A 22,162-nucleotide genomic window follows, 5' to 3' on the forward strand; every position below is an offset into this window, starting at 1 on the left:
AAAAATAAGTACATCTATCATAGAGGAGCAGGTTGTCAGGTCTTTATATGTAAGAAAAATATTGAACACAAATGTGATAAATGTTGGGTACCGTTTACAAAAGTTGCAGAGTTGGCTTACAGTAAGTTCTTCTAAGCTAAGAGGAAGGGGAACGGGAAAGAGGAACAATAGGAAGAAGAAAACAAGAGAAAGGGAAGTAGAGAATTGACAGAAGGCGGGTAGAAGAGGAGATGGATGGATGGGTAGACATCAATAAATGGTCAAGGAGAAAAGCAAGATGCTTTTGCTCTGACTTTGCAGTCATGCATAACTACATCCAGCTCTCTCTGCTGGTTGGAATGACTCTGTGTGTAAAGGTATTGCCATGCCAACGGTAGGAATCTGAGTTCTCATCCTGACACTACCCATAAAAATGTAAGGTATAGTAATGTACCACTGTGATCCCAGTATCTCTATGGTCAGATGCAGTTTAGGGGAGGAAACCTCCTTTACTTCAGGAATAAGAGAAGTTCTCTGACTGAAATTAATTCTCTACTGTGTGGAAGGGAAATTTATAATCAGAATTTGGATTCCCCGGCACTAGGACAGGCACCTGAAAAGGATCTCACCATGGCCTTGAGTTGGGAATTAGATATTGTCTTAGTCAGGGTTTCTATTCCTGCACAAACATCATGACCAAGAAGCAAGTTGGGGAGGAAAGGGTTTATTCAGCTCACACTTCCACATTGCTGTTCATCACCAGAGGAAGTCAGGACTGGAACTCAAGCAGGTCAGGAAGCAGGAGCTGATGCAGAGGCCATGGAGGGATGTCACTTACTGGCTTGCTTCCCCTGGCTTGCTCAGCCTGCTTTCTTATAGAACCCAGGTCTACCAGCCCAGGGATGGCTCCACCCACAATGGGCTGCCCCCTGCCCACTTGATCACTAGTTGAGAAAATGCCTTACAGCTGGATCTCATGGAGGCATTTCCTCAACTGAGGCTCCTTTCTCTGTGAAAGAAATATATATTAAAAAGTGCTGAGTGCTCCAGATGGGGTGCTGGGGCCCTGGGATGTACGATGTCGAAGGGCAGAGCCTGGAGCACATGGGTATGGAAGGAAAGAGCCTTCAGTGCATGGGTATAGAAGAGCAGAAACTGCTACAGAACAGCAGCTTTCTTTGCTGAGCCTGGGGCTCACCTGAGAAGCCTGTCAGCTCTGAGGGCAGGACTGTGAATGTGGTAGAAGTACCTCTCACCAGTGTGTAGCTTGGCCTTGAACATTGAGCTAGAAAGAACCCCAAGGTCCAAGGTGTCTGCATATATTTATTTGAAGCACGGGCATCAAGTATTTGAGGACAGCAGTCATAGAAGTGAGGTTGGGGAAGGTTTGTGGGGCAGTCTCTTATCCTGTGAGCAGCCAATGAGATCAAGTTCAAACTGCTTCCTCTGGGGCTCATGAATAAGGAACATGGGGGTTTCTGAGGTTGGTAGAAGGAAGGTTGAAGAGATCTTAAAAGGATCAGCCATGGACAAGCAGGATTGGGTGGCAGGAAAGTGGCAATTCGGCTTTCAGCTGACCCCCTTCAGCATCCTCAGAGGACCCTCCTCCAACCCCCAGCTGGGAACCCTGTGTGGGGAAATCCCTAGATCAAGGGAAAGTTCAGAAGAGCTCAGAAGCCAGGGCTTGGGATAGGGCTGGAGGAGCACAGGCAGCCAAGGACATCCTGGAGGTGGTCCACCAGATGTCCCAAGTTTGCAGAGAGAAGCAAGTCTGACCTGAAATCATTCATATTGAGATGATGAATGGAGGTTTGTTCGTTTGTTTTTCCAACACCTACTTCCTCTATTAGTGCAATTTTGTTCCTAACCATAAGCAAGAAATACCTAAGTCTTGTCTTCCCAGGGCAGCTATGGAGCTCCCCATAGGGCAGTAGGATATGACCAGAAGAGGCCTTCTTCTGCAGACCACATTAGCCCTGTGTGCTCTCTGCCAAATGGCCCCAAGCCTACTCTTCCAAATCTCCGCTGACCTCCTCCTCAGATCCAACCTCCCAAGTGCAGACCACACACCCTGGCTTGGAGTCAGGGCCAAGGGTCTGCAGTTTGCAACTGGAGTGGACAGAGTTTGGACATGCAGCCTGGTGTCCATATGTGTGAGGGGAAGGGAGGATCCTCACAGTGGTTAGCATAGGGGGAAGGAGAGCAAGCAGGGCCCTGTGAGAGACAGGCCTGACACATTCTCCATGTGTGGCCAAAGCACCATGGTCTTTGGGGAATTCTAAACTCAAGTCTGACTTTCCAGCTTGTCCCGAATCTGCTGTCTATACAGAAGGACATTGTTTGTTTTATGTAGTGGCTTCTAGCTTTACTGCTGTTGGACCTGCTGCAGAATCCCTGAAACATCTTCTCCCTCACAATGTGCAGTCCGTGGAACAGGGAATCCACTGTCCTCCTCCCATAGAAGCAGTGAGGGCCCTTGAGCCCACATCTGCAAGCATATTCTTTTCTTTCTGATGTCAACGGTCAGGTTGTTTGGCCTGAACACAAGTAACTGTGTTCTTTCTTCTTAAAGTTCAGAGCAGAAGGAAGGATGCTGGCTGGAACTGTTGGAGTAAAGCTTATGCTAGTGGGACTGGACTGTGTAGCCTTGTTCTCCCGACGCCCTGATGCATAGTTCTATAAACTCCCTGGTTGCCTCTTCTGCCTGTTATTTTGGTAGCCGGTCTCTGCTTCTTATCATGGAGAAGCCTGGGTCTGTTTGACATTAACATTAAGAAATCTGTCCAATCCCGATGCTCAGGTGTCCGAGCTGCAGAGGCTTTGGAAGCTGCTCAGTTTTCTTCAAATAAAAAGTTCGTGTGCATCGATGAGTGTTTTCTCAGCTACTGCTGCCTAAACCACAAGAGCCAGGGGACAGGGGGATGAAGGAGACGTGAAGCATTAGGCCAAGGGGAAGCAGATGTCTCTGGACCTCAAGGATGAGGCTCTGGATTCGGTCCTTGTGCCAAAGGCAACTCCATATTCTACAATGTTCAATGGGTTCAGGATGACCCTAAGCAGTTTGGCTCACAGACAAGAAACTTCCAACTCAGAGGAATTGCTTTGGGGTTGGTTGTGTTGCTACGAGCCAAATACCTGATGCGAATAACCTCTAGGAGAGAGTATTTGTTTTAGCCCACGGTATCAGAGGGTGCATTCCGTGGCCGTCTTGCTCCCAGGCATGTTACAGAACATCATGGTGGCAACTGTAGAGGGCAAAACAAATTAATCTCCTCAAGTTAGATGGGAAGCAGAGAGAGGAGGGGAAGGGAGGGGGAGGGGAAGGAAGAGAGAACGATGGAGGCAGGGGAGAGAATAGCATTTTGAATGGGACTATATCTGCTAAGATATCTGCACACTTGGTTTCCAGTTGGTGTTTGGGGAAGTTGAGGAGGTGAGACCTGGCTAAATAAGTATGTCACTGGAGGCAGGCTTGGAGGGGGTGATCTTCCTCCATGTCCTCCTTTCTCTTCCTGTCTCATGTGTGCGGTGAAGGATATGAGTCCTCAGCTTCCTGCCCTGGCTGACACTTGCTGCCTAGTTTCCCTGTCATGATGGACTATTAATTCTCTTGAACCAAAAGCTAAAAACAGACTAACACACACACACACACACACACACACACACACACACACACACCTTGAAAGAAAGTTGGGGCAGACGGGACTGAAAGGAAGGGGCCAGAGATACATCTTCGAAGATGACCTCCTCCAGTGACCTATTTCTTTGAACTTTGGCTTGCTGTGAGATTTTCTCACAATTTTCTGAAGTAGTGCCACCATCTTAGGACCAATGATGATCCCACGTGTGACCCTGTGGGGACCTTGCAAATTGGAACACTAACAATGCTTCCATCTCAGATTGGTGACCCTGGTCTGTCTGAATGTGTGAGGACGGCAGCGAATTAACATCTACCCTGAAAGAGCTCAGAAGCCATTCACTGCTTTGCAGGCCTCCCTAAGGGCTCTCCTACTCTTTGCTTTCTAGAAGTCTTTGGGTGCTGTAGAGATGGTTCAGGGGTTGGGAATCTTTGGGTGCTGTAGAGATGGTTCAGGGGTTGGGAATCTTTGGGTGCTGTAGAGATGGTTCAGGGGTTGGGAATCTTTGGGTGCTGTAGAGTTGGCTCAGGGGTTGGGAAGTCTTTGGGTGCTGTAGAGATGATTCAGGGCTTGGAAAGTCGTTGGGTGCTGTAGAGATGGTTCAGGGCTTGGGAGCACTTGTTGCTCTTGCCAAGAACAAGAGTTCAGCTCCAAGTGCCCACATTGTGCAAGCTTACAAATGTCTCTAACTCCAACTGCAGAGGATCTGATGTCTTCTTTTGGTCTCAAGTTCCAGCACTAGTGCACATACACACACACACATGCACACAAAGTAATAATAAACCTTAAGGAAAAAAAGTCTGTTTTTTGTCAGCCAGCATCCCATAGTCTACTGTTTATAAAACACATTTTAAAAATTCTGGTAAAAAAAAGAAAGACATCATATTCCTCAGAACCCAAAGAACTTCCACCCTTAGCTACTTCCCTTGCCTACTGCAACCACAGTGTGGCCCAAGGTTGGCTCAGTTTAATTCTTCTTGGCAGAGGTAGATTTCTGTCTAAACTCTCTTCCAAGCTGAGGGCAAACTAAGCCCTCCGAGGAGAGACATGGGACTGGATTGTGAAGTTGTGGTGCTCCCCTTGCCCTTCTGGCTTTTCCGGGTTGGAAGGTTCTCATGATGGGCACTGGTGAAGACACTGGGGTTGGGGGTTGTGAGTTGGTGGGGGGTGCCAGGCGGCAGGATGTGTTCTGCTGCAGGCAGTAGCAGAGGCCGTGTGACTGTACATTAAAATAGATGGAGTCTGGATATGGAAGCAGAGCAGACCCTAGCTGAGAAGGGAGACATCACCTCACACAGCCTGGGTGTGTGCCTAGAAGCAGATGCCAGTCTCAGAATATGGCACTTGTGCCAAAAAAAAAGTATAAATAAACACCTCACTACAAGGAGAAAGGAGTCTTGAAGAGGCAGAGAATAGGGATAAACCAGAAACTACAATCAGAGGAACCTTCTTCCAGTAGGAAGGACTGTGATTATCTTTAAAAAAAAAAAAAAAAAAAAAAAAAAAAAAGCCACATCAGTTCTTTCGGAAGAGGTTAGGGGTTGGTGGGATGTAAATGAGATAGGAGGAAAGGAGAGAAGCAAGTATTTCAAGACTTGAGTTAGCAACTTGTGGCAGGTGGGTCGGGACAAGGAGGCAGATTCTCCATGTGGAGAAATCCTGGCGGTGGGTCAGGCCAGAGGTCTTGGAAGCTTTGAAAACTACAATGTGTATGGCTTTAATGTAGAAGCTGGGGAACGGCAGCGGGTTGTTGAGAAGGTCCAGCTTCAGTGGAGTCAACTGGACTAGAAAAAGGGAGGGAGTCTCCCATGTGCCCTCTGATAGGACTTGGGGAAACACAGAGAAGGCCATGCTGAGATAGCAGGGTGTGCACACATGGAGAGGAGACAGGAGGACCACTATGGAGCTAATCGAGGGGTTGGAGTGATGGCTCAGTAGTGAGGAGAGAACATTAGAGTAATTTGCAGTCTCCTCTACCTACCTACATACCTACACACACACACACACACACACACACACATACACACACACACACTCTTTCTCTCTCTGTCTCACACACACACTCACACACATTCATATATACACACTTATATACTCACACATACACTCTCACACACACTCACTCACACACATTCATATATACACACTTATATACTAACATATATACTCACATACACACACACACACTCTCTCTCTCTTCTCTCACACACACTCACACACATTCATATATACACACTTATATACTCACACATACACTCACACACACACACATTCTCTCTCTCACACACACTCACACACATTCATATATACACACTTATATACTAACACATACACTCACACACACACACACTCTCTTTCTCTCACACACACACTCACACATATTCATCTATACACACTTATATACTCACACATACACTCACATATGCACACACACACACAAGCATACACACTTGCACACATACATACACACTTGTACACAAACATACTCACACATTCACATATCAGTATACCCACATAGACACAGGCACACACACACACACACACACACACACTTGGACCACAGACACACACAGGTACACAAGCCTCCATGCACATGCATATGCCTATACACTCTCCCAAGTAATGACAAACACAAATGTAGAAGAGAAATAATAAGTCCAGGAGACATTAATGTGATCATCTGGAAGGAATTTATCCCAATAGCAGTCTGTTTAGAGGTATGAAGAGAAACAAAAAAAAAAAAAAAAGAAACAGCAATAATGATATTGTCTGACTTTTGTCTTTGACAGATCAATAGAAGAAAAAAATGAGATAATGTGAAATAGTATTTTATCTCTCTCTCACACACACATAAAAACAGTTCCCTAACATCTGTGTAAAATATATTATAGGTTGATTTATGTGAGCCAACAAAAAATACCAACAAAACTCATAAAATACCCAGAAATGTATCTTTCATACCTAACCAAAATATAAAGTAATAATGACAGATATTTAAAAAAAAAAAAAAACAAACCACATTAACTATTAGTAGGCTAAACGACACTCGGTAGCTGTCAAGTAGAAATTCAAATTTTAATTGGATGGTTATATAAAAATATCATGTAAAGCTATTAAATCTCAGAAACAGTTTCTCTCACTGAGAAGTTTACAGTATTATATGTATTGTGGTATAAAAGGGCTTGAGTAACCTTGTAGTAACTCAAAGGCTTAGACACACAAGTACAGGATAGCACTCAGGTACAGTGTCATGTGTCCTATGAGGCTGAGGCAGGAGACAGAGAGTTTAAGGATAGCCTGGGCTACATGGTGGAACTCTGCCTCGAAAGAACAAAAGACCAAGGCTTGTTTATCATCATCGATATTATAAATGAATCACTTATATTTGTAGGATAAGATTTTCCCTGGAACATTTTCATGATAGTTTTGCCCCAGATGCCCCTGGAGTGGTAATATGAGAAAACTGAGGACAGAGACAGTAATTGGATTAATTGGACCTGAAACTTGTATCCCTCTATGGGTTAAGGCAGGCCATTTCTCCCCGCAAGCTGAGAACCCTTCAGTCCCAATTGTAAATAAGACATTAATGAAAGTATCAAAGACAACACTGAGATTGCATAAGAAATGAGCAGTTCACACCTTTTTTTCAAAGTTAACTTTGTTTCAGCTTAAAAACCTGATAAATGTTTTCAATTAACAGTTACAGAAAAAGAAAATCATATTGCAAATTCATGCAAAAAATCTTCCTTTCAAAAAAAAAAAATCACTTGCCTAATTGCACAAATCAATTCTTCAGACTGAGAAATTGGCTCCAAAATAGAACATACAGATATTTCCTAAATTGTCCATAGGTAAGGTAGGGTCTGCAGGGTCCTCTGTCCTGCTTCTGTCTCGTGAGGATAAAAGGAAGCAAGGGTCATTGATTCTCAGTCTTGGAGGACGCCATGTTGCTACACAAAGAACTCAGCCTGGTGCATGGGATGTCTGAGCACTAAGGAGGTGCCTTAGACTTAATACTTCCTCCTGTCCTGCAAAATGAATAAGGATCCCTTCCACCAGGGAGATGGGGACCTTCTGGCTTCTGAGGAATGTGTGTGGTCCACATACATACACACAGAAAGAGAAACACTCATACATGTAAAATAAAATAAATAAATCTAACAAAGAGCACCCAAGCAGTACTTAGTAAACTTGCGAAACCTGTGTTCAAATCCAACATTTGGATGTCTACTGAACAGATACTAAGCATACCGTAGTCCAGGTCCATAGCTGTCCTTGCCTTCATCATCATCGTCATCATCATCATCACCCTTACTTACATCACACAAGAAAGACCTTGATGTAAGATTGTAAGGCTTAGATATTAAACTGTCTTGACTTTAGTGGCTATTTGACTTTGAAAGATTTTTGTCTCTCCTATGGACTCCATATTACATATACGTGATTAAGTAGGTGAGTTCAGCACCAAATTCTCTTCTCAGCACTACGTACCCCACATGATTGCCTTATTCTCATGGTCCACGATCCCTTCAAGTCTCTGGAGGCAAAGATGGGGCACACCTGACTCCTGGTCTTGAAAAGTCAGAGAGAGAAAGACCTTGAATTTGCGAACCTATCTCCAAAAACAAAACCAAAAGAGCATGCCAATCAATCAAAGAAAACACAAGATTGCAAAGCCCCTGCCTGGATGAGTAGTTAATACGGTTGACTTTGTTGGTGGAAAGGTAAGGCAAGGACAGGGAAAGAGAGAAAGGCAGTGTTGTAAGTGTTTCATCAGATTCAAGTTTTCTCTACCTGTCCCACTTTGGTGAAGAGGCAGGTGGCGCGTCTGAGGGTTTAAACATCACACTCTGTCAAGCACACTGGTGTCGCTCATTGTCTGGCCTAAGCTCTTTAGCCCCCTGTTTGCTCTTAAAGAACTAGAGACACTTTGACCTTGCCTTGGTGGCTGAATGGCAGGTCCATTTGTTGGCTCTGGGAAGGAACACGAACAAGACTACATCACCAACACTGTTCATGACAAACCTGGGAGGTCAGGATGTGGGTTTCTTTGGTGTTTACTGTTCTTCTCCCATGGAGCTGTGCAATCCTATGGCCAAAAAGTCTGAGCCTCCACAACACAATGAAAAGGCCTCAAGAAGTTCAAGGGAAGGGAAAAGAAGAGAAATTTCTTTAATCAATCCTGGATGAAGGTTCATCTGATAATGTCCCTTTATCTTCATGCAGGGTCAGAAAGAGAATTACAGCAATGCATAGAGTAAAACATGCCCGTAGTCCCCAGCTTCTGTACCAGTGCACCTGCAAGATGCATTGAGACATATGCTGAGCAAGGGTTTTCTGTGCCAACTTCTGTTCCTGATTAACTAGCCCCTTGAAGTTCATTAACACACCATGTTCAGCCGAAAATCCATCAGAAAGTTGAATGTAATACATTATAATTTCAAAGTACCAGAGGAGAATAGAAGAGATACACTTCAAAATGTAAGGGCTTTCTGAACAGGACTCTGATAGGCCAGGAAATAAGAGCAAAGTCTCAAAGAGGAGGGCATGAATTAAGGTATTTCTGGATTGGGAAGTGGCTCATGCTTGTGATGACAGCATTTGGGGAGAAAGGATCAATGGATCAGGATAATTTGAGACTCCATAGAGTTTGAGACTAGTCTGGCCTATATGAGACCCTGTTTCAAAAAGACCTCTGTCTTAAAGCTTCTCCACAACAAAAGAAATAATCAACAAAACAAGGAGAGGGCCTACAGAATAGGCTAATCTGTCAAATGTCCATCCAACAGAGGACTCATACATAAGGCACATGGAGACCTCAGAGAAAAACAACAACAAAGTAGTGCTCATCCAGTTAAGGCATGGACTGTGGATGTCAACAGATAGAATGAACATCAAACGTGCAAACTGCCAGTAAATGCATGAAAATATTCATGTTCAGCCCCCTCAACCATCAAGGATGTAAAGGAGACTTCAGAGACGATGGGGAGTGCCTCACCCAGTGAGAATGGTCACAGTAACATCACATGCTGGGAAAGGCACAGAGAGGACAATTCATTCGATAATTCTTTATTCACTGCTGGTGGCTAAAATAGAACAACCATTAAGGAAACCAGTAGGGATGTTGCCCTGTCGATTAAAAACAGATCTTCCATATTATCCAGCCATACAACTTCTGGGTACACACCCAAAAGAATCAGTCAGCTCTCTGTAGAGACACATGCATATCCCTATTATTGTGGCTCTATCCATTCACAAAAACCAAGATGTACCATCTTTCTGGAGGTTTATCAACAGAATATATGGAATATATATTCAGTGGCATTTCATTCATTCATTCATCTTTTCATTCATTCATTCATTCATCTTCTCATTCATTCATTTTACATTCATTCACAATGGGGTTTTATTCTAACATTAAGAAAAAAATGGCATCATATTGCTTTTAGGAAAATAGGACACTAAGTTAAATATGTCAGTCCCAAGAAAAGCGGGTATTGGATGTTTTCTGTAACGTTTGAAAGCTAGGGAGAAAATAAGACATGAAAATTAAAGGAAGACTACTAACATGTGGAAGGGGATGAGGGACAAGGGTGGAGCAAGAAGATGGTAGATGCTATTTAGGTATCACACGCATGTATAGAATGCTATAAAGGTACAGTTAGTACACACAGAAATATTCAGGGCTGGAAATGATCACCTAGTTTTCCATGTTCTGTTCTCTGTGTTGGATGGTTCTAGAGATCTGGGGTCAAGACCGACCGAGCTGGACAGCCGCCACTCTTGCCTCCCTGGTTCGTGGTGGCCTCTGCTTCTTCAGTGCCTTGGGGTCTCTCAGCCTCTGTCAGGTGACTCCCAGTCTGGCCACATGGGAACAGGACTCCTATGACACTGGACCTGGGCTGTGACAACACCACTTCCCCAGCCATCTCTTGGTCAAAGTGAATCAGCCATAAAGGGGCTTCCCAGTCATTTTCCAGTGCTTGCAATTGTGAGTAGGAGGATGGAAGTAGATTCTGAATTTCAAGCCTCTATTTACAGTCTTTCCTTGGCTAAAGTGACACCTACCCTCATAAACAGACATATACAAGGACACACACACACACACACACACACACACACACACACACACACCCTTTTCTGTGCTGGGATTTTGCCTAGTACAAACCTGTACACCTCTTGTGCAGTCTGTCAGAGTCTCTGTGACTTGATACATGCCTCTGTCCTGTTGTGTCTGGAAGACACTACTCACTGAAGTGTTCCTCCACTTCTGGCTTCTGTTATTTTTTCTTCTTTTCTGCATCTATCTCTGAGCCTTGGGGGGAGGGGCCTGATAAAGACATCCCAGGTAGAGCTGAGTGTTCCAAGGCTTGTCATCCTCCACACATTGGGTATCTGTGCTACTTACCATCCACTGGCAAAAGAAACCTCCTTTATGAGAGTTGAGTGATACACAGAGTATATAAAAAGAGTATAAAGAAAGAGTCTTTAATAGCTTATGACTGGAGACAGGGAAGTCCAGGGTCAGGGAGCGGGTACAGGGTTTTGGGTCTTGGGAGGGCTTTTGTGCTGCAAGGTAGGAAAACAAGGGAGCTTGTGAACACAATCAAGAGAGAGGAAGCAAGGGCAAGGGACTCAATTTACTACTGCCACTGAGCAGGAACACCCATGGTGCAAACTATCGGTTCACAAGGGACTGCCTTCATGATTCGTTCACCTTCTTCTAGGCCAATATCCAGGCACTGTTACTTTAGAATTTAAGTTTCCTGCAAATGGACTTTGAGGACAAAGCCAAATGATAGCAATATGGAGGTCGTTCTGTTACCCTCAAGAGTATTCCTTATGGTATCCCTTTAAAGATGCACTTCTCTCATTTTCACTGGTGTGCAAGACTCTACTGGATGGACATAGCACATTGTGTAGCAATCGTCACTCACTGAAGGAAGCGTACACCGGTGAAAGGCAGTCAGAGGTAGAACTTCCCTGTCACTTGTGCACAGCTTTTAGTGTAGGCATAAGTGAGTCTTAAAATTCTAGTCTCCAGTATCCTCCTCAGGTAGGTCACAGCGAACTATATCTCCAATTCCAGGAGATTCAGGGACCTCATTTTGCCTCCATAAAGCATCCACAGGCACATGTAGGCATATGCGCTCTCTCTCCTTCTCTCTCTCTCTCTCTCTCTCTCTCTCTCTCTCTCTCTCTCTCTCTCTCTCTCACACACACACACACACACATACACACACACACATACACTGAAAGTAAAGTAAAACAAATATTCTAGGGTAAATATTTGTTAGTGGGTCTATTGGGATATAGGTAAAGTATTTGTCCATCAGAAACATTTTTTTCATAATGATCTACCAGTTTACATTTCCATCAGTATTTGTAAAATTTCTGGACCCCCTCCATCTTTAGTAATGTCCGGTGTACTCAGTGAGCAGTAATATTCATCTTAGCTTGAACTTGTATTTCCCCAGTAGACAGTGAGAAACATGTTTCTCTGGTTGTTTACCATCTGTATGTCATAATCAGTGAAGGGTGGTTAGGAAATAATTTTCCCACTCTGTAGCTCCCTTCTCATTTTCATGACAAGACCTTACATGGAGCAAACATTGAATTTTTGTAAAACCTAAATTATCGATTTTTTCCTTGATAATCATACAGTTTTAGAGACTTTCTCATATGTAAATTTGAACATATAATAATTTTATGTTTAAATACATGATTAAATATGTATTTAAATATTTATGTAAATAAATATGTAAATAAAAACATGATTAAATGAATTAATATTTTGTAAGATGCAATGCTTTGATGATGGATGGATGGGTGGATGGATAGACAGATGGATGGATGATGGATGAATGAATGATTGGATGGACAGATGGATGGATGATGGATGGATGGCTGGATGAATGGATAGATGGGTAATGGGTGCATGATGATGTATGAAAGGATGACAAGATAGGTAGATAAATGTATGATATATGGTGGATGAATGGTGATAGACAGGTGGACCATGGGTGGGCAGATTGGTGGATGGATGATATGTGGGTGATGGAGGGATTGATATGAATGTGAATATATGGTTTATAGGACCATTAATTTACCTGGTTGTTTTTGTACCTTCTTCAAAGAGTTAACTTCCTATGGCTGGAGAAATGGCTCATTTACTAAGAGCAGTCACTGAAGACTGGGGTTCAGGTCCCACCACCCATGTCAGGTGACTCAGATACTAAACTGGAACTTCAGCTTTAGAGAACCCAATGCCCCATTCTGGTCTTCACAACAAATGCACCTAAACTCATGTGTACAATCCTACACACACACACACACACACAGAGAGAGAGAGAGAGAGAGAGAGAGAGAGAGAGAGAGAGAGAGACAGAGACAGAGACAGAGACAGAGAGACAGAGAGACAGAGACAGAGACAGAGAGAGACAGAGAGATGGAGAAACAGAGAGACAATGACAGTGACAGAGGCAGACAGAGACCTAATGGCTGAACTCTGAGAGACTATGTCTGGACCCTCCCCAGCTGTACTATTTCATCCTTGTATCTCTACACCAATAACCTGTAGCTGTGATTATTGTAGGACACAGTAAGTCCCAACGTCAGGGACAGTGGTTTCTTCAATTTTATTTTTCTCTTTCTGGGTCATTTTAGCTACTCTTATATTTTTTTTCCTTCTTGGATAAATTTTAGAATAATCTTGTCTATAATTTACTTATCTCTAGATTCCCAATGACACAATTGAGTTTTGAATATAGTTTCTGTATGTTACAGACTTTGCTGAGCTCACATTTCTAAGATATTTTTGTAGATTCTATATTTTCTAGATCAAAACGGTACCTGAAGTAAATCTACTTCACCTGTCTATTGTTCCCTCACATCAGTGGAAGCTCTCCAGTTCTCTTTGGTTATTGTTGTATTAGTCTCTCTTTTTTTCTATTTTCCTTCAAATTATTTGCAGACAGCAGATAGAATGGCTAATTTTCCTCCTAAATTCATTCTATCAGTCTTTGCCTTTTAATTGAGGGCTTAATCCATTTACATTTAATGCAGCTACTGGTAAGTAGGATTTATGTCTGTCATTTTATTACTTGTTTTCTCTCTCTTTCTCTCTCTATATATATCTTATTTTTGTCCTATAATTCCTCCATTATATGTCTTAAACACATCAATTTCCTATACACCAGTTTAATGCCTTTGCCTTTTCTTTTACCATACATTCTAGTAATTTTCTTGGTGGCTCTGCAAGAATTGTCATGTATAGTCACACTTTATTTAGCTTATGATAATTTAATTCAACCAGTAGGCAAAAATTATATTCCTAAGGGTCTCCACCTGCCTCTTTTATACTGCTGTTACCAAAAGTTAAGCCATTATACATAATAAATTCAGAAACATAAAATATTAATCATTATTTTTTATAGCTATCTTTTCAATCAGATCAGGAGAAATTCTAATGAAAATATTTACATAACATTTTATACTTACACCTTGATCAGTATTTTTAAATACTGCATGTATATCTAACTTACCATCTAATTCAGTCTGAGATCTTCCCAATAATATTTTTATAGTGCCGGCCTGTAATAGTAAATTTTCCACTTTAGCTATTTGAATTTCTGCATTGATCTGAGTTTTCTTAATTTTTGCATTTATGGAATCTCGGTCTCCTTCCTTACTATTTCTGTCTCTCTTTGTCAAACTTTCTGTCATAAACAGAATGCTTCCTTGATAGTTCTTCCTTTGTTAGCTCCATGCCTTTTAGACATATGGCTCACAATAGGAAATCATCCACCACTGACTGGAGAGACATCTTAGCTATTAAGAGCACTGGCTGCGCTTCCAGAAGGCCTGCGGTTGGTTCCCAGTACCCACACCAGAGCTCATAACCATCTGTAACTCCAGTCCCATCTTCTGGCCTCTGTGAGCACTGCATACATGTAGAACACATTCAGTCAAGCAGGCCCACGCATATACACCAAATAAAAACAAAGGTAACATATATTAAATATGATTTGACAACTCCTGAAATCAAACTCTCTTTTCTCCCCTAGATTGGTGTGTTGACTGCTGATCAGAGTTGTTTGGTGATTCCCCCCCCCCCCCCCCGTTTTACAAAGTAACTTTGTAAAGTCCGCATTATTTATTGTGTGTCCACTCAGGTCTCGGTTCAGTTAGCTTAGTGGTCAGCTGTATAATTGGATAGAGCTTTCTTTAAACATTTAGAATCAATAATCTTTGTTTATGGGCTCCGGGTAGATGTTGAAATATGCCTTCAACACACAGCCCAGCAAAATGAGGTCTTAGCCTCATTTCCTTCCTATGCAGAGTCACAGGGTCCCACAGGTGAGAGTGCAGGGCCTCCTTGGGTGTTTCCTGAGTAAACACAGTGCCACGTGTACCTGGATTTCAAATCATAAAATCTCACGGGGTCTTTCTCGAGTATACACGGTGCCGCGTGTGTGCATCTGGATGCTGAGGCCCGCAAGAACATGTTACACTTTTCCAAAATTCTTACAGATAACCCTTTTCTTTTGTTCTGTTCACTGCCTATTTCATCCACCACCTCAGAAGATACTCTCCGTTTTAAAATACTCACCTATAAAGGTGTCTGATAAATTTCCCCTCAAAAGAGGACTTAGCACTCCTGGGTTCTAAATCCGTCAGAGAAGAACAAGATTTACCCCAGGCACGGGGCTGAGTAATTGTAAAGTTGGTACAGGGGAGATGGAGTGAAGAAGGTGGGCGGGCGGTAGTCATTCTAAGCTACATAGCAAGACCGTGGCCAAAATGCAGGGAAGGAAAGAAAAAGGTATAGCTCAGTGGTACAGTACTTGTTTGGCCTGTGCAAGGCCCGTGTTCACCTCTAACACACTGCCAAAGGAAAGAATAGATAGATATCCCTGAAGTGGGGTGTTAGAGGGTAGCATCAGGTAAGTCTATTTGGTTGCTGGTTCCCCTTGGTGTCAGAAGTATGGGTTGGTATTTCTCAACACTTCTAAGCTGAAGACTAGCGCTGAAGCAAGCTACAGAACCTCAAAGCTTGCCAACCTCAGTGAAACTTGGCCACTCTTCTTGTATGAACACTGGTTTGCTGAAAGCCCTTGATTAATTTCCAAAGTCCTGAAAAAGTTGATTTTCACCGACGGTTGACGCATTCGCTGAGAAATCCCCAGAGCTTCTGGCCACACCCACTTACGTGCATTTCTGCTTCACGTGTGTTTTGTCTCAGTTATTTCTTGCATGTTTAGAATTGCTGTGGATTTTGGATAGAATAAATTTTACTCACCCTTGAAATCGCTTTGTCCTATATAAGCAAATTAACTTCCCTAAAATGATAATGATGATGATAATGGGCCAGAAATCTCAGCCCCAATGGATACACCTACAACACAGCGTTTACACCTAAGGCTCAGGATGGAAGATGGGGTAAAAACTGTAAGAGCCAGAAGAACAGAGAGTTAACGGTGAGAAAACCAATCTCCCTATAAATGTCAGGAGCTAGAACCGATAAGGTCTCACCATCATGATTGTCTAAGTGTGAGCTGCAAAGCTCACAAGGCCTCAATCTTATGCAGAGAACTTTAGGGGACTAAAAAGTCTGAGAAATAGGCTCCCTCAGGGAAAAACACACCAATTAGTTATCCAATATTAAATGGTCAGCCCTGAAAACATACATAATAAGTAACATTATAAGGGCGGAGCATAGGGGCATATTGTACTTATATCTTTAGGAATATATGTGTGTGTGTGTTTATTTTACTTTATATAATATATATTATTTTATGAAATATATTATATTTATATTGTACTTATATAATTATTACATATGTATACATGTGCATGTATACATGTGTATATGTGTGTATGTATATAATAATTAAAGCAAAAAGAATCTTTAGAATTTGAAAGAAGGTAGGGGTGTACATATGGGAAATTTTGGAGGGGGAAAGGAAAAGAGAAAATAAAATCATTATAATCTCAAAAAACTAAGAATTCATTTTTCGTGCTGTGTTAGTTACTTATCATGTGACTAGGACAGAACACCAGACAGCAGCCGTTTGAGAGAGGGAAGATCTCCTTTGGCCCATGGTTTCAAGAGAAAAATAGTCCTTCCTAGTAAGAATATCATGGTCCACCTCCATCAGGAGCAGCATGAAGCAACAGTTACTGTGCCTGGCAAAGGTGGGAATACGGCTTCACTTGAGGCTAAGCTTCTGAGGACTACACCTAGTGGTTTTTACTTGATAGCTAAGACCATGTCCAAATGGTTCCACGAATTCCCAAAACTGTTCCCTGCTGGAGACCAAGGGGTCCAATATAGGAGCCTGTGAGGAATGTCTCATTTTTAACGCATATCATCTGATATCTATTTCCTGGGTGCTTTCTTATTTTCAATATGTATCTATTATAGTGTATTTAAGGTAATTTTCAAGCAAGCATAGGGGCATGTATGTACTGGCTGGTTTTGTGTCAACTTGACACAAGCTGGAGTCATCACAGAGAAAGGAGCCTCCATTGAAAAATGCCTCCATGAGATCCAGCTGTAAGGCATTTTCTCAACTAGTGATCAAGGGGGGAGGGCCCAGCCCATTGTGGGTGGAGCCATCCCTGGCCCAGCCCATTGTGGGTGGAGCCATCCCTGGGCTGGTAGACCTGGGTTCTATAAGAAAGCAGGCTGAGCAAGCCAGGGGAAGCAAGCCAGTAAGTGACATCCCTCCATGGCCTCTGCATCAGCTCCTGCTTCCTGACCTGCTTGAGTTCCAGTCCTGACTTTCTTTGGTGATGAACAGCAATGTGGAAGTGTAAGCTGAATAAACCCTTTCCTCCCCAACTTGCTTCTTGGTCATGATGTTTGTGTAGGAATAGAAACCCTGATAAGACAGGGCATTTGCCTGTAATTGTAATTCTCTAGGCGATAAAGCAGAAGAACAGTGAACTTGACGCCTATCTGAGCTACATAAAGAAACCGTGATCCTCCAAAAGCAAACATTAAAAATAGATGCAAATAAAAATATGACAAGTTTCTTGGATACAACACAGAGTTGGTCTATTTTTAAAATTCGCTCTGCCAATCTTCGTCTTTTGAATGTTAATTTTAGACCATGTACATGTAATATAATTATTAATATATTAATTTTAAGCAACTGATTCCGTCTTTTATTTATTCTTTCTAGTTTGTTTGATTTGGGTTTTTGTAACTGTGTTTTATTTCTGTGGCTTCTCTGTAGAGCATCTGAGCTTTTTAGCTTCTGTTGGGTTTCATTTTGATCTACAACAATGGTGGATTGCGACCACTTTGGGGGTGAATGACCCTTTTGGAGGTGTTGGCTAAGACCATTGGAGACACAGATATTTATATTATTTTCATAACCATAGCAAAGCTATAGTTATGAAGCAGCAACAAAAATCATTTATGGTTATAGGTTCGCTACAGGAAGAGGAACTGTGTTAAAGAGTCACTGCATTAGGAAGGCTGATAAACACCGCTCTACAACATACGGACACTTAGCTTTCTTTTTCATGGTTGTGCTTTGTGTGTACCAATGATCAGTAAGTCTACTTGTGTTCTAGTTCGCTTTATGTTGTTGTGATCGCCATGCCCAAAGCAGCTTAGGGAAGAAAGGGGTTTATTTCATTCTGCACTTCCAGGTTGTGGTCCATCACCGAGAGACATCAAGTCAGAAAAGAAACAGAAAGTATAGAGAACAGTGCCTACTGGCTCCCTCCCTGGTTTCCAACTCAGCTATCTCTCTTGTATAGCCACGCCAATCCACCTAGGGATAGTGCTACCCACAATGGGCCTGCCCTCCCACATCAACCATCCTTCAAGACAAGTATTATCTCACAAGTATTATCACAGGCCAGTGTGATCTGGGCAATTGCTCAACGAAGTTTCCTTCTCCCCAGGGAACTCTATGTTGTGTCAAATTGACAATGGAAACTAACCAGGTATTGTCTGGCATCAGTGGGAGGAGAGGCCATTGGTCCAGTGAAGGCTCATTTCCTCAGAGTAGGGAACTGCCAAGGTGATGAAGTAGGAATGGGTGGTTGGGAGTGGGAGTGACTTCATGGAAGCAACGGAAGGATGGGAATGGAAGAGGGGTGGGAAGGTGATAACATATGAAATGTAAAAACATAGGATATCCAATAAAATGATAAAAGAAACTAACTAGGAATTTTAACAACTGCATTTTTACCACTAACACAAAATGTAGCAATCTTACAATTTATCCCTCTTATTCATCATAAATTAAAATGGTCATAAACGTTGCTTGCATGTGTTGGCAATCATGTCTCACTGTGGAATACAATTTGGTGGCCTCTGAATTATCATTTGGAGAAGTAAATGCATTTTATTGGCCCTCACCCTTGCCTAATCCATATTTTTCCTGTTTCCCCTGTGTTCTAAGAGTCCTTCGCCCACTATTTTCTTTCTGTTTAGTGAATTTCCTAGTACGGAGACTCTCACAGAGACAAAGTCCCAAGTTTCCCTAATCTCACATTTTTATTTATTCCTTGTTCCTAAAGAATTTCTTTGTTCAATGTATATTTTAAGGGTTGGCAATGATTTTAGTCTTTGAAAAAAAAAAGTCATCTCTTCCTTCTGACCTTTTTGCTTTCTAAAGAGAAATCTGTTGTCTTTTGAGTTTTTAAGCTCATTTTATTACCGTGAGCAATAAATTTATTTCTCTGGCTTGTTTCAAGTTTTAAGTCTGCTTAATTTTCAGATGCTTAATTATAATGTGACTTGGCATAGATTCGTGTGTGTATGTGTGTGTGTTTCTTTTTCTTTTTTCCCCTCTCTTGTTTTTGGTATGTTTAGCTTTGAAGTTTATACTTGTCGATTTGGAAATTTTTTCAGCCATAATTTCTTCTCATTCCCCTCCAGAACTGCCTCTTCCTCCTCTCTTTCTGAATCTGATTACAAAGATGTAGTAACCTTTGTGATGGTCCTAAAAGCCACCAACTGAATGGTACCTTGAACTCTGGTCTTCTTCCCTGTCTTTAAACATTTACTTTCTGACTTATTACCTGACTTTTCCATGTGTTATTGCTTAGACTTAATGCTTACAAGAAGTGGAAGAAATGGGTAAAACCTGCTTCTTGCCTCACACAGAACCAGGAGCAGAAACACCTCAGATTCTGTGTCTAGTTCTTCCCCCAGGGAAAACAGAGATAAAAGAGTTGTCTTCTAATCTATCAAGTTTACTGTCCTCGAAAGTCTACAAATTTCTTTCACTGTAAACTGGTCACTGCTTAACATTTTTTAGTATTTTTTTTCTCTCCAATTTTTGCCATTTCACCCAGGCAGAAGCAGATGCCACCTTCAAAATGTCCTCAAAATCATCTTGCCAAAGGCTCAAGCAGATGAGTGTAGTCTTGGTTTTGCTCACTACCACAGATGTGTTCTTTTTTCAATTGGCTATTTCTCAACAAAAGTGGCTAGTTTGCCTTCTCCTTGAATCATTTCCTAAACCTTTGTTTGTTTGTTTTTGCTTTTGTCTACTTTCCTGGATATTCTAACCCATAGAGCTCCCACTGTCCCAAAGACAGTACAGCCCAATTTCAGATGACAGTTTATGTGTCACCACATAGCCATTCCTAATGGGAAGATTTGGTACTCAGAACCACATAGAGTTTCTCAGGCATCTAGGGCTCAGGTGGGTAGTTTTGCTCAGATGGGGTAAGACCAAACATAGGGCTGGCCAGTATAGTATAGCTGCTGAAGAAAAGACTTCATTAACATGGCTCTTTTCTGTACAATCTCTTATCTTCTACCAAAAGAAGCCTGGGATCTTTCTCAAGAGATCTTGAAAGCTGTGCTGAGAGATCACTCAGTTCCTAATAAGAGCATGGGCTTCTCTTCTTCAGAAACCAAGGCTCAATTCTCAGCACCTACATGATGGTTGACAACCTAGTATAACTCGAGTTCTAGGAGATCTGACATCTTCTTTGACCACTGCAGACACCAGGCATACATGTGGTATTTAGGCATGCATGCAGGCAAAACCCCGATCTGCATAAAATGACAAGAAGGAAAGAAAGAGGAGAAGGCAGAGAAAAAAATAAGAGTATTAGAAGGAAGACAAGAAGAGGATGCAGAAGAGGAAGACATTTAAAATTTCTGTAAGTACGTGAGCTCTTTTGAAGTCTATCCCTGAGACTTGTGTGTCCTCTCCTTTATTATGGTGTTTGGACCATGACACACAGCACATTCATATTCCAAAGGAAACAGACTCTGTCTCTTACCAGAAGAGAAGCAGAACCACATTCCAGGAGTGCAGACACCAGGAAGAAAGAACTGGGGTCGCTTCTTTAACTAGTTCATCTTACAATAACAGATCCACACAACAAATAAAGGAAAGAAGGAAGTCAAAAAGAAGGAAGAGGGAAACAAATAAGAGATAAAGGGCAGCCAGAGGTTTTCTCACGTAGCTGGATCCTAGGGGACCCAGAAGCTCAATATTGAGATCAGAATCTAGAAACAAACAAAAAAAAAAAAAAAAATCTATGGATTCCGAAGATGGTGTGGGCATTGGATGCATCCCTTTAAAGGATACAGGAAGCCTGCATACTCCAGTGTCTGCAGACTTCTGACTTAGGATTTCTACTGGCTTATTAAATCCCAGCTTTACAGCTCAGAGTGTGGCTAGTATTGACAGGTCAGTTGGCTCCCTCATAAAGGCTCATAGAGCATGCTGGGAAGGGATATCCTAACTAGGGAGTCAGAATAAAAGCAACATAAGAAGATGGGCTGGGAGGAAAGGAGACCTATGGCTGTGGGCGTGGTAGCCGAAGCCCCAATCTTACAGTATCTTGATGAAATTCGTAGCTTCTTTGGGGATTTCATCCTTCAGGACCATGGGACAATTGGGATGTGTCTCCGGTGCTCCTGGGATGTGTTTTGAGAACATATTGTTTTGTCTCCTGCTGGGAGCTGAGGTCTCTCCCAGGAGACATCACAGCAATCAAGGATCCCAGCATTTCTTATTGTAATAGATATCCAGGAGAGATGTAAATGGAACGCCATTGCAGCCAGGTGTGGGGTGTGCCTGTGGCCTTGGCACTTGGGACAAGTAAGCAGGGAGGTACCAGAATTGGAGGAGACAAGTCTCAGTAGCATAGGAAGCTCCAGGTTAGCACAGGCTACCTGACAGGATGTTTCAGCAAAACACACACACACACACACACAGAGAGAGAGAGAGAGAGAGAGAGAGAGAGAGAGAGAGAGAGAGAGAGAATGTTGTTGGCTTTTGGCAGCAATAAGATAGCTCCTTTATAAGAGGACATGCCAGGGGAATATGGATATGACTTTACTAGATAGGGCTGTATCCATAGAAACCATATAATCATGGATGTTGAGGTGTCGTCTGGCCCTGGCAAGTCTTTAAATATCAAACATCTTCTTACTCATTTTGAGAATCAACTCCAGTCCAGTTCAGACTTTTCTGTCTCCGAGACAGCCTAATAGACCCCAGCTGGAGGTTCGATCCCTCTCACCTGGGACTACCTAGAGACTGCTCTGAGGC

The sequence above is a fragment of the Micromys minutus genome, assembly GCF_963924665.1.
Source record: "Micromys minutus genome assembly, chromosome: 32".
In the NCBI taxonomy this organism is placed as follows: domain Eukaryota; kingdom Metazoa; phylum Chordata; class Mammalia; order Rodentia; family Muridae; genus Micromys; species Micromys minutus.